At 42.3% G+C, this 10,475-nt stretch overlaps 1 protein-coding gene across 5 annotated transcripts in view; it reads right to left on the bottom strand.

The window, feature by feature from the left end:
* Positions 1-10,475, bottom strand: part of LOC115154029 (protein Jade-1) — a 221,316-nt gene that overhangs the window by 10,846 nt on the left and 199,995 nt on the right. The window lies entirely within an intron of this gene.

The following is a 10,475-nucleotide window of genomic DNA, read 5'->3' as shown; positions in this document are numbered from 1 at the left end:
GAAGAAGTTTGGAAGAACCCTGGAACCCATAGAAAGAGGAAATCTGTAACAACCCTGTAACCCATAGGAAGAGGAAGTCTGGAAGAACCCTGGAACCCATAGGAAGAGGAAGTCTGGAAGAACCCTGGAACCCATAGGAAGAGGAAGTCTAACAACCTTGGAACCCATAGGAAGAAGAAGTTTGGAAGAATCCTGGAACCCATAGAAAGAGGAAGTCTATAACAACCCTGGAACCCATAGGAAGAGGAAGTGTAGGACTGACTGAGTGACGGAGTACAGAATGGGGGATTTGACCACACTTTCTTTCACTGAATTTAAAATAATTTCACAGACAGTATGTGTGTGTCCCAAATCGCACCCTATTCCCCATATAGTGCACTACTTTTAACCAGAGATTAGGGGGATGGTCAAAAGTAGTGCAGTACATAAGGAATAGGGTTCCATTTGGGACTCACCCTATAAACCCATTTCCTGTGTGAGTCTAAACAGTTCATTAGCCCTGTTCTTGGTCTGTCTGTCCGTCTGTGCTTTGTCACCACCGCCAGGGACTTTCACTGTCAAACGCAGCTTTTGGAGACGATGCACGCTGTCTGTGTATATAAGATATGCATGGCTCCTTGTCTGTCATTATGGCCCAGTGTTAGCTGCCAGAGACTCTCTGCAGCCTGGCAACTCCGGTTCTCACAGGGCCAGACAATAGAGGGAGAGAGAGAGGGAGGGAAAACCAGAGGTGGGACCAAGTCACTATTATTTGAGTCACAAGCAGGTCTCGAGTAAAAAGGTCCGATTTCAAGTCGAGTCCCAAAAACAACGGGTCGACTCTCGAGTGAAGTCCAAGTTGTGCATTCTAAGAGCAAGTCAAGTCGAGTCACAAGTCTTAAGTCAAGTAAAAAAAAATCTAGGCATGGAATGTTCAACTACAAATCTGTCTATTTATTGAGGCTACCAGGCAGCCCTTTTCATTATTTTGTCTACAACACATTTTGAGTAGGTAATTGTAAAATAGGGACTTGTAGCAGTCGTAAGGGCATGAAATCAGCAGAAGGCAAGGCAGGTTGACGTGCTCAGAGTGTAGATTTATTTACAGGTCTTGGTGATCCAATGGTGAAAGCACTATATCATACAAAATATAGATTTACCAAATATACACAGGTAATAGCCTCTGTATCAGGCTTAACCTGTCCTATCTAAACAGACACAGGCAAGCCTCCCCTTGAGAAACCAAATCAAATCTGTCTAACAGGAGCTCAAACAGGTAGCCTACATAAAGGCCACATTCCCCTGCTCAGACATTGCATGAATGGTTGTGCCACATCATCAACTGACAGATTGCTATAACATATGATGTGGTTAGGGGGATACCTAGTCAGTTGTCCAACTGAAATGTGTCTTCCACATTTAACCCAACCACTCTGAATCAGAGAGGTGCACATCTTCAGTGCCCAGGGAACTGTGGGTTAACTGCCATGCTCAAGGGCAGAACAACAGATTTTGTACCTTGTCAGCTCAGGGATTCGAACCAGCAACCTTCCAGTTACTGGCCCAACGCTCTAACCACTAGGCTACCGTTAGCTGATACTAATGCTGCTAGGAACTGGGAACTCAGAAATCTCTGACTTACAACTTCAGTGCGTTCAAGACAACTGGGAACTCTGGAAAAAAACGAGCTCTGACTGGGAATAATAGTTTTGAACGGTCATCCAACTCGGAATTAAAGTTGAAAACTCTGGCATCTTCTAGACCTGAAGATCACTGATGTCGTGGCTTGACCTTGTTTTTCAGTTCCCAGTTGTCTTGAAAGCACCAATTAAATACCTATCCCAGTAACGCCTGGGCAGAGGAACACCTCCATAAGTACTTGGCCTCTCCCAGGACCTTACAATTACCCAATTGGCAATTACAACCAATTCTACAATGTAAAAGGCAATTTCCACATCCATTGTTACATTGGTACATTCGTCTTAACCAGTCTTAATGATTATTCATGATTTCATCACCATTCATACATGGAAAAATTATTTTATCTTATTCAACGTGCTGACTCCAAAGCGTGGCGTACAGGCCACGTAGCCTATTTCTATGCGTACTGAGGCGAGCGCTCCTGTTGCGCACAACCAGAATGACAGAGACATAGGACACATGGCGCGTTCACATGCTTGTTGGAACTAGGAAACTCTTGACATTTCCAACTTGCTGATTCGTTGAACATGGCACGTATATAACTACAACCAGTTAGCAAGTCGGAAATTTCGGAGTGTTTCCTAGTTAACTAGTATGTGAACGCGGCAACTGTGCCACAAAATGAGTGACAAAACCACAGAGTTTCTAAACCCAGAGGCGCAACTACTCCAATATTGACACCATCGTCACTCACGTCGGTTTTAATGACCTTCGTTTTAGGCGATCTGAAGAACTGAGGGAGAACACCAATTATATTTTTATTTTTTACACCCTGGCTAGCACAGGGAAGATAATAATTATCTCTGGCCCCCTCCCGTGCTACCGAAGGGGTTCGGAACGTTTCGGCCGACTCTTTGCCCTGAACTAGCACCTGAAGAAACTTTGCAACGACAGGAATGTCTCTTTTTGTGACAACTTTGACTTACTGTGGGAGTAACCAGCACTTTTTAAAAGAGGCGGGATTCACCCTAACCGCAGGGGTTCCAGGATTATTTCCAGCAACATCGCAAACTGTATTAGAGACTGACGGACATGGTCTGGTAGTGTTCCAGTTCTCCCTGTCAGAATAAGCAACAGAGGACTTGGAAAGCATATCAACTCCTATAGGAATGGCACTATGGCTATTGTGAGTAACCTACTTTATGTTCCTTTAACTCGAGTTAATACAAACAGTAAAAAAATAATAATAATAAAATTACCGAGCGCAAAGTTGATTGCATGTTTCTAACTGAAACATGGCTGTCATCAGACTGTAGTGCCGCTCTTAATGAAGCCTCCCAGACGACAGCTTTTCATACTCTATCAGAAAAATGAAAAAGGGTGGGGGGACAGCCTCTATTTTTAATAATGCTCTCAGCTGTAAGGTCATTTCGTTTGGCGATTTTGGGTCTTTTGAGCATCATACTATACTGTTTAAATGTCAGCCACCAGTTCTGGCCATAACCCTGTATAGGCCACCAAAACACTGCCCCATTTTCTTTATTGATTTATCTGAAGTATTGTCTATTGTCCTTGAGAACTATGATAAAATCATTGTGCTGGGCGATTTTAATATTCATGTTGAAAAAGACATGGACTCCAGGGCCATTGAATGTATTAATCTTTTGAGCTCTATGGACTTTATCCAACATGTTACTGGGCTCACACATAACCACGGCCATACTCTGGACCTGGTTATTACCAAGGGGCTTTCTATTGACATATCCTCTATTGTTGATGTTGCTTTATCTGATCACCGTAGTGTCTTTTTTATTGCCTTGTAGCACAGGGTAATACTGAATGAATTATTAAGAAATGCTACCTTACCTCTGAAGTTGCTACAGATTTCCTGGAGTGTATGAACAATACTCCACCACCTATTCTGCCTTCCTCTTGTGATGATTTAGTTGATAACTAATAGCAAATTAAGAGCAACCATTGATGCCATAGCTCGAGTAAAGTTGAAAAGGGCCACATCCAAATGGAGAGCTCCTTGGATGAGTGAGGAAATTAATCAATTAAAAATTGCATAAAGGCAGAGGCCGATTCATAACAATCGGTAATCTGCATTTTTGGACGCCGATTATGGCCGATTACATTGCAATCCACGAGGAGACTGCGTGGCAGGCTGACCACCTGTTACGCGAGTGCAGCAAGGAGCCAAGGTAAGTTGCTAGCTAGCATTAAACTTATCGTATAAAAAACAATAAATCTTAACATAATCACTAGTTAACTACACATGGTTGATGATATTACTAGTTTAACTAGTTTGACCTGCGTTGCAAATAATCATTGCGGTGCCTATTAATTTATCATCGAATCACAGCCTACTTCGCCAAACGGGTGATGATTTAACAAAAGCGCATTCACGTCAGGGCATATGCAGCAGTTTGGGCCGCCTGGCTCGTTGCTGTGTGAAGACCATTTCTTCCTAACAAAGACCGTAATTAATTTGCCAGAATTTTACATAATTATGACATAACATTGAAGGTTGTGCAATGTAACAGCAATATTTAGACTTAGGGTTGCCACACGTTAGATAAAATACGGAACGGTTCCGTATTTCACTGAAAGAATTAACGTTTTGTTTTCTAAATTATAGTTTCCGGATTTGGCCATATTAGTGACCTAAGGCTCATATTTCTGTGTGTTTATTATATTATAATTAAGTCTATGATTTGATATTTGATAGAGCAGTCTGACTGAGTGGTGGTAAGCAGCAGCAGGCTCGTAAGCATTCATTTCCACTTTCCTGCATTTGCCAGCAGCTCTTCGAAATGCTTGAAGCATAGCGCTGTTTATGACTTCATGCCTATCAACACCCGAGATTAAGCTGGCAATATGATAGTGCCTATAAGAACATCCAATAGTCAAAGGTATATGAAATACAAATGGTATAGAGAGAAATAGTCCTATAATTCCTATAATAACTACAACCTAAAACTTCTTAACTGGGAATATTGAAGACTCATGTTAAAAGGAACCACCAGCTTTCATATGTTCTCATGTTCTGAGCAAGGAACTTAAACGTTAGCTTTTTTACATGGCACATATTGCACTTCTACTTTCTTCTCCAACACTGTGTTTTTGCATTATTTAAACCAAATTGAAAATATTTCATTATTTATTTGAGACTATAAATGTATTTTAATTATGTATTATATTAAGTTAAAATAAAAGTGTTCATTCAGTATTGTTGTAATTGTCATAATTACAAATATATATATAAAAATGAATCGGTGGCAGTTTTTTTTGGTCCTCCAATAATCGGCACCGGCGTTGAAAAATCATAATCGGTCGACCTCTAATTATGATATTCTGAGAGAGCAACTTGGCAAATATAACAAGGCAATTAGAAATGCCAGACGGGCTCATTTCTCTAACTTGATCACTATAAATCAGAATACCTACAGAGTGCTCTTCTCTACCATTGATGGCCTGATAAATCCTACCCCAAACCTATGTGAACTTCCCTCTACATCTAAATGTGACGGGTTTACGGCATGTTTCAGAGATAAGATAACCTACATGATCTTAGAGCCAACACAGATGCTAAACAGTTCTCTGTCCTTGTACTCTTGGTGCTGCATTCCACACTGTTGATCATAATGTTGTTCTGGACAGACTGGAGAGGTGCGTTGGCCTCTCCGATCCACTTATTTAACCAGTCGAGAGTTTGTCACCATTGGTGAACATAACTCAGAGAAAATACACATCACATGTGGCGTTCCACAAGTTTAGATTTTGGTTCTGGTACGGTTCAGTTTATATCTGTTACCCCTGGGCAGAGTTATCAGAAAGCACAGCATTGATTTTCACTGCTACTCAGACGATACACAACTTTACATTTCTGTGTCACCAGAAGATTTTAGCTCCACGGGTAAATTATCAAGACTGTTTCAAGGACAGCTTTTTTCCATCTACGTAACATTGCAAAAATCAGAAACTTTCTGTCCAAAAATGAGGCAGAAAAATTAATCCATGCTTTTGTTACTTGTAGGCTGGACTACTGCAATGCTCTACTTTCCGGCTAGACGGATAAAGCACTAAACAAACTTCAGTTAGTGCTAAATACGGCTGCTAGAATCCTGACTAGAACCAAAAAATTTGATCATATTACTCCAGTGCTAGCCTCCCTACACTGGCTTCCTGTTAAGGCAAGGGCTGATTTCAAGGTTTTACTGCTAACCTACAAAGCATTACATGGGCTTGCTCCTACCTATCTTTTCGATTTGGTCCTGCCGTACATACCTACACGTACGCTACGGTCACAAGACGCAGGCCTCCTAATTGTCCCTAGAATTTCTAAGCAAACGGCTGGAGGTAGGGCTTTCTCCTATAGAGCTCCATTTTTATGAAATGGTCTGCCTACCCATGTGAGAGACGCAGACTCAGTCTCAAACTTTAAGTCTTTACTGAAGACTTATCTCTTCAGTAGGTCCTATGATTAAGTATAGTCTGGCCCAGGAGTGTGAAGGTGAACGGAAAGGCTGGAGCAACAAACCACCCTTGCTGTCTCTGCCTTGCCGGTTCCCTTCTTTCCACTGGGATTCTCTGCCTCTAACCCTATTACAGGAGCTGAGTCACTGGCTTACTGGTGTTCTTCCATGCCGTCCATGGGAGGGGTGCGTCACTTGAGTGGGTTGAGTCACTGACGTGGTCTTCCTGTCTGGGTTGGCGCCCCCCCCTTGGGTTGTGCCATGGCGGAGATCTTTGTGGGCTATACTCGGCCTTGTCTTAGGACGGTAAGTTGGTGGTTGTAGACATCCCTCTAGTGGTGTGGGGGCTGTGCTTTGGCAAAGTGGGTGGGGTTATATCCTGCCTGTTTGGCCCTGTCCGGGGGGTATCATCGGATGGGGCCACAGTGTCTTCTGATCCCTCCTGTCTCAGCCTCCAGTATTTATGCTGCAGTAGTTTATGTGTCGGGGGCTAGGGTCAGTCTGTTACATCTGGAGTATTTCTCTTGTCTTATCCGGTGTCCTGTGTGAATTTAAATATGCTCTCTCTAATTCTCTCTTTCTCTCTTTCTGTTTTTCTCTCGGAGGACCTGAGCCCTAGGACCATGCCTCAGGACTACCTGGCATGATGACTCCTTGCTGTCCCCAGTCCACCTGGCCGTGCTGCTGCTCCAGTTTCAACTGTTCTGCCTGCGGCTATGGAACTCTGACCTGTTCACCGGACGTGCTTGTTGCACCCTCGACAACTACTATGATTATTATTATTTGACCATGCTGGTCATTTATGAACATTTTAACATCTTGACCATGTTCTGTTATAATATCCACCCGGCACAGCCAGAAGAGGACTGGCCACCCCTCATAGCCTGGTTCCTCTCTAGGTTTCTTCCTAGGTTTTTGCCTTTCTAGGGAGTTTTTCCTAGGGAGTTTTTCCTAGCCACCGTGCCTCTTTCACATGCATTGCTTGCTGTTTGGGGTTTTAGGCTGAGATTCTGTACAGCACTTTGAGATATCAGCTGATGTACGAAGGGCTATATAAATAAATTTGATTTGATTAAACAGTATTAGTGATTTAAATACTTGGTTGGCTCAACTTCCTCCTGCTAAATCAAGACAAGACTGAGGTACTTGGAGCGAAAGCACAGAGAGAGAATCTAGCCGCACATTTTAATTCACGGGCAATAAAGATAAAAACACCAGCTAAAAAACGGAGGTATTATTTTAAATTCTGAACTAAATTTCCAATCACACATTAGGAATGTGACTAAAATAGCTTTTTAACACCTGGGGAACATTGTCAAGATGCGGCTGTTTATCTCTCAGACTGATACAGAGAGACTTATCAATGCTTTTATTTCAAGCAGGTTTGACTACTGTAATGCTCTCCTGTCTGGTCTACCCAAGAAAGCCATCGGTCAACTGCAAAACATACAGAATGCTGCAGCACGGGTACTGACCAAGACCAGATGGAGAGCACACATTACAACGGTTTTAAGGTCTCTGCACTGGCTGCCTGTGAGTTTTAGAATTATTTAAGATTCTTCTATAGGTTTTTAAATCAACCCATGATTGTCCACCGCAATACATGTCAGACATGCTTTTTAAGTTATGTACCCAGTAGGTCCCTCAGGTCCTCTGGCACTGGCCTTTTAACTATCCCAAAGCCTAGGACCAAGAGGCATGGAGAGGCAGCCTTTAGTTACGATGCCCCCAGCCTCTGGAATAGCCTGCCAGAGAACCTGAGGGGGGCTGAAACTGTGGACATATTGAAAACATATATTTTTAGCTTTGCTTTTCCTTAGGGTGCTTTTTAGTTGTTCAGTTTGTGTCATTCTTTTGTTTTGTATGTTATGTTTGTTGTGTAGTAGAGTGATGTTGAGCATGTTAACATCTCAGCATAGAGACACAAGTGGATGGAGGGAGGTAAAGAAGGAGGAAGGGTAAGGAGGAAGGGTGTGGGATGCAGGGAAGGAGGAGGTTAGAAAACTGAGATGATACTCAGCACACTTCTCTACCTCCCACTGCCATCCACTCTACTGTACCTTATTAACTCTAATCTACTGTACCTGATTCAATCTAGTCTACGGTACCTGAGTCACTCTACTGTACCTTATTCACTCTATTGTACCTTATTCACTCTACTGTACCTTATTCACTCTATTGTACCTGATTCCCTCTACGGTACCTGATTCAATCTACTGTACCTTATTCACTCTACTGTACCATAATCACTCTAGTCTACTGTACCTAATTGACTCTACAGTCTACTGTACCTAATTGACTGGTCTACTGTACCTGATTCACTCTAGTCTACTGTACCTAATTGACTAGTCTACTGTACCTGATTCACTCTATTCTACTGTACCTGATTCACTCTATTCTACTGTACCTGGTTCACTCTAGTCTACTGTACCTAATTCCGTCTAGTCTACTGTACCTGATTCCCTCTAGTCTACTGTACCTGATTCACTCTACTGTACCTTATTCACTCTATTGTACCTGATTCCCTCTAGTCTACTGTACTTGATTCCCTCGACTGTACCTGATTCCCTCGACTGTACCTGATTCCCTCGACTGTACCTGATTCACTCTACTTTACCTATTTCAATCTAGTCTAATGTACCTGATTCACTCAAGTCTACTGTTCCTGATTCACTCTATTGTACCCGATTCCCTCTAGTCTACTATACCTGATTCACTATACTTTACCTGATTCACTCTATTGCACCTGATTCCCTCTAGTCTACTGTACCTGATTCACTCAATTGTACCTGATTCACCTCAGTCTACTGTACCTGATTCACTATACTTTACCTTATCCAATCTAGTTTACTGTACCTGATTCACTATCGTGTACCTGATTCCCTATACTTTACCTTATTCCCTCTAGACTACTGTACCTGATTCACTCTACCTGATTCACTCTAGTCTACTGTACCTAATTCACTCTACCTGATTCACTCTAGTCTACTGTACCTGATTCACTCTAGTCTACTGTACCTGATTCCCTCTAGACTACTGTACCTGATTCACTCTACCTTATTCACTCTAGTCTACTGTACCTGATTCACTCTAGTCTACTGTACCTGATTCACTCTAGTCTACTGTACCTGATTCACTCTAGTCTACTGTACCTGATTCCTTCTAGACTACTGTACCTGATTCACTCTACCTTATTCACTCTAGTCTACTGTACCTGATTCCCTCTAGTCTACTGTACCTGATTCCTTCTAGACTACTGTACCTTATTCACTGTACCTGATTCACTCTAGTCTACTGTACCTGATTCCTTCTAGACTACTGTACCTGATTCACTCTACCTTATTCACTCTAGTCTACTGTACCTGATTCCCTCTAGTCTACTGTACCTGATTCACTCTAGTCTACTGTACCTGATTCACTCTAGTCTACTGTACCTGATTCCCTCTAGTCTACTGTACCTGATTCCCTCTAGACTACTGTACCTGGTTCACTATCGTGTACCTGATTCACTCTAGTCTACTGTACCTGATTCCCTCTAGACTACTGTACCTGATTCACTCTACCTTATTCACTCTAGTCTACTGTACCTGATTCACTATCGTGTACCTGATTCACTCTAGTCTACTGTACCTGATTCCCTCTAGACTACTGTACCTGATTCACTCTAGTCTACTGTACCTGATTCACTCTACTGCACCTGATTCACTCTAGTCTACTGTACCTGATTCACTCTACTGTACCCAATTCACTCTAGTGTACCTGATTCACTCTAGTGTACTGTACCTGATTCACTCTAGTCTACTGTACCTGATTCACTATCGTGCACCTGATTCACTCTAGTCTACTGTACCTGATTCACTCTAGTTTACTGTACCCGATTCACTCTAGTTTACTGTACCTGATTCACTCTAGTTTACTGTACCTGATTCCTGTAGTCACTCTACTGTACCTGATTCCTCTAGTGTACTGTACCTGATTCACTACTCTACTGTACCTGATTCACTCTAGTCTACTGTACCTGATTCACTCTAGTTTACTGTACCTGATTCACTCTAGTTTACTGTACCTGATTCCTGTAGTCACTCTACTGTACCTGATTCCTCTAGTGTACTGTACCTGATTCACTACTCTACTGTACCTGATTCACTCTAGTCTACTGTACCTGATTCACTCTAGTCTACTGTACCTGATTCACTCTAGTCTACTGTACCCGATTCACTCTAGTTTACTGTACCTGATTCACTCTAGTTTACTGTACCCGATTCCTGTAGTCACTCTACTGTACCCAATTCACTCTAGTCTACTGTACCTGATTCACTCTAGTCTACTGTACCTGATTCACTCTAGTCTACTGTACCTGATTCACTACTCTACTGT

Source organism: Salmo trutta, chromosome 19 (genome assembly GCF_901001165.1).
Source record: "Salmo trutta chromosome 19, fSalTru1.1, whole genome shotgun sequence".
Lineage (NCBI taxonomy): Eukaryota > Metazoa > Chordata > Actinopteri > Salmoniformes > Salmonidae > Salmo > Salmo trutta.
This window is presented reverse-complemented; position numbering and strand designations above follow the sequence as displayed.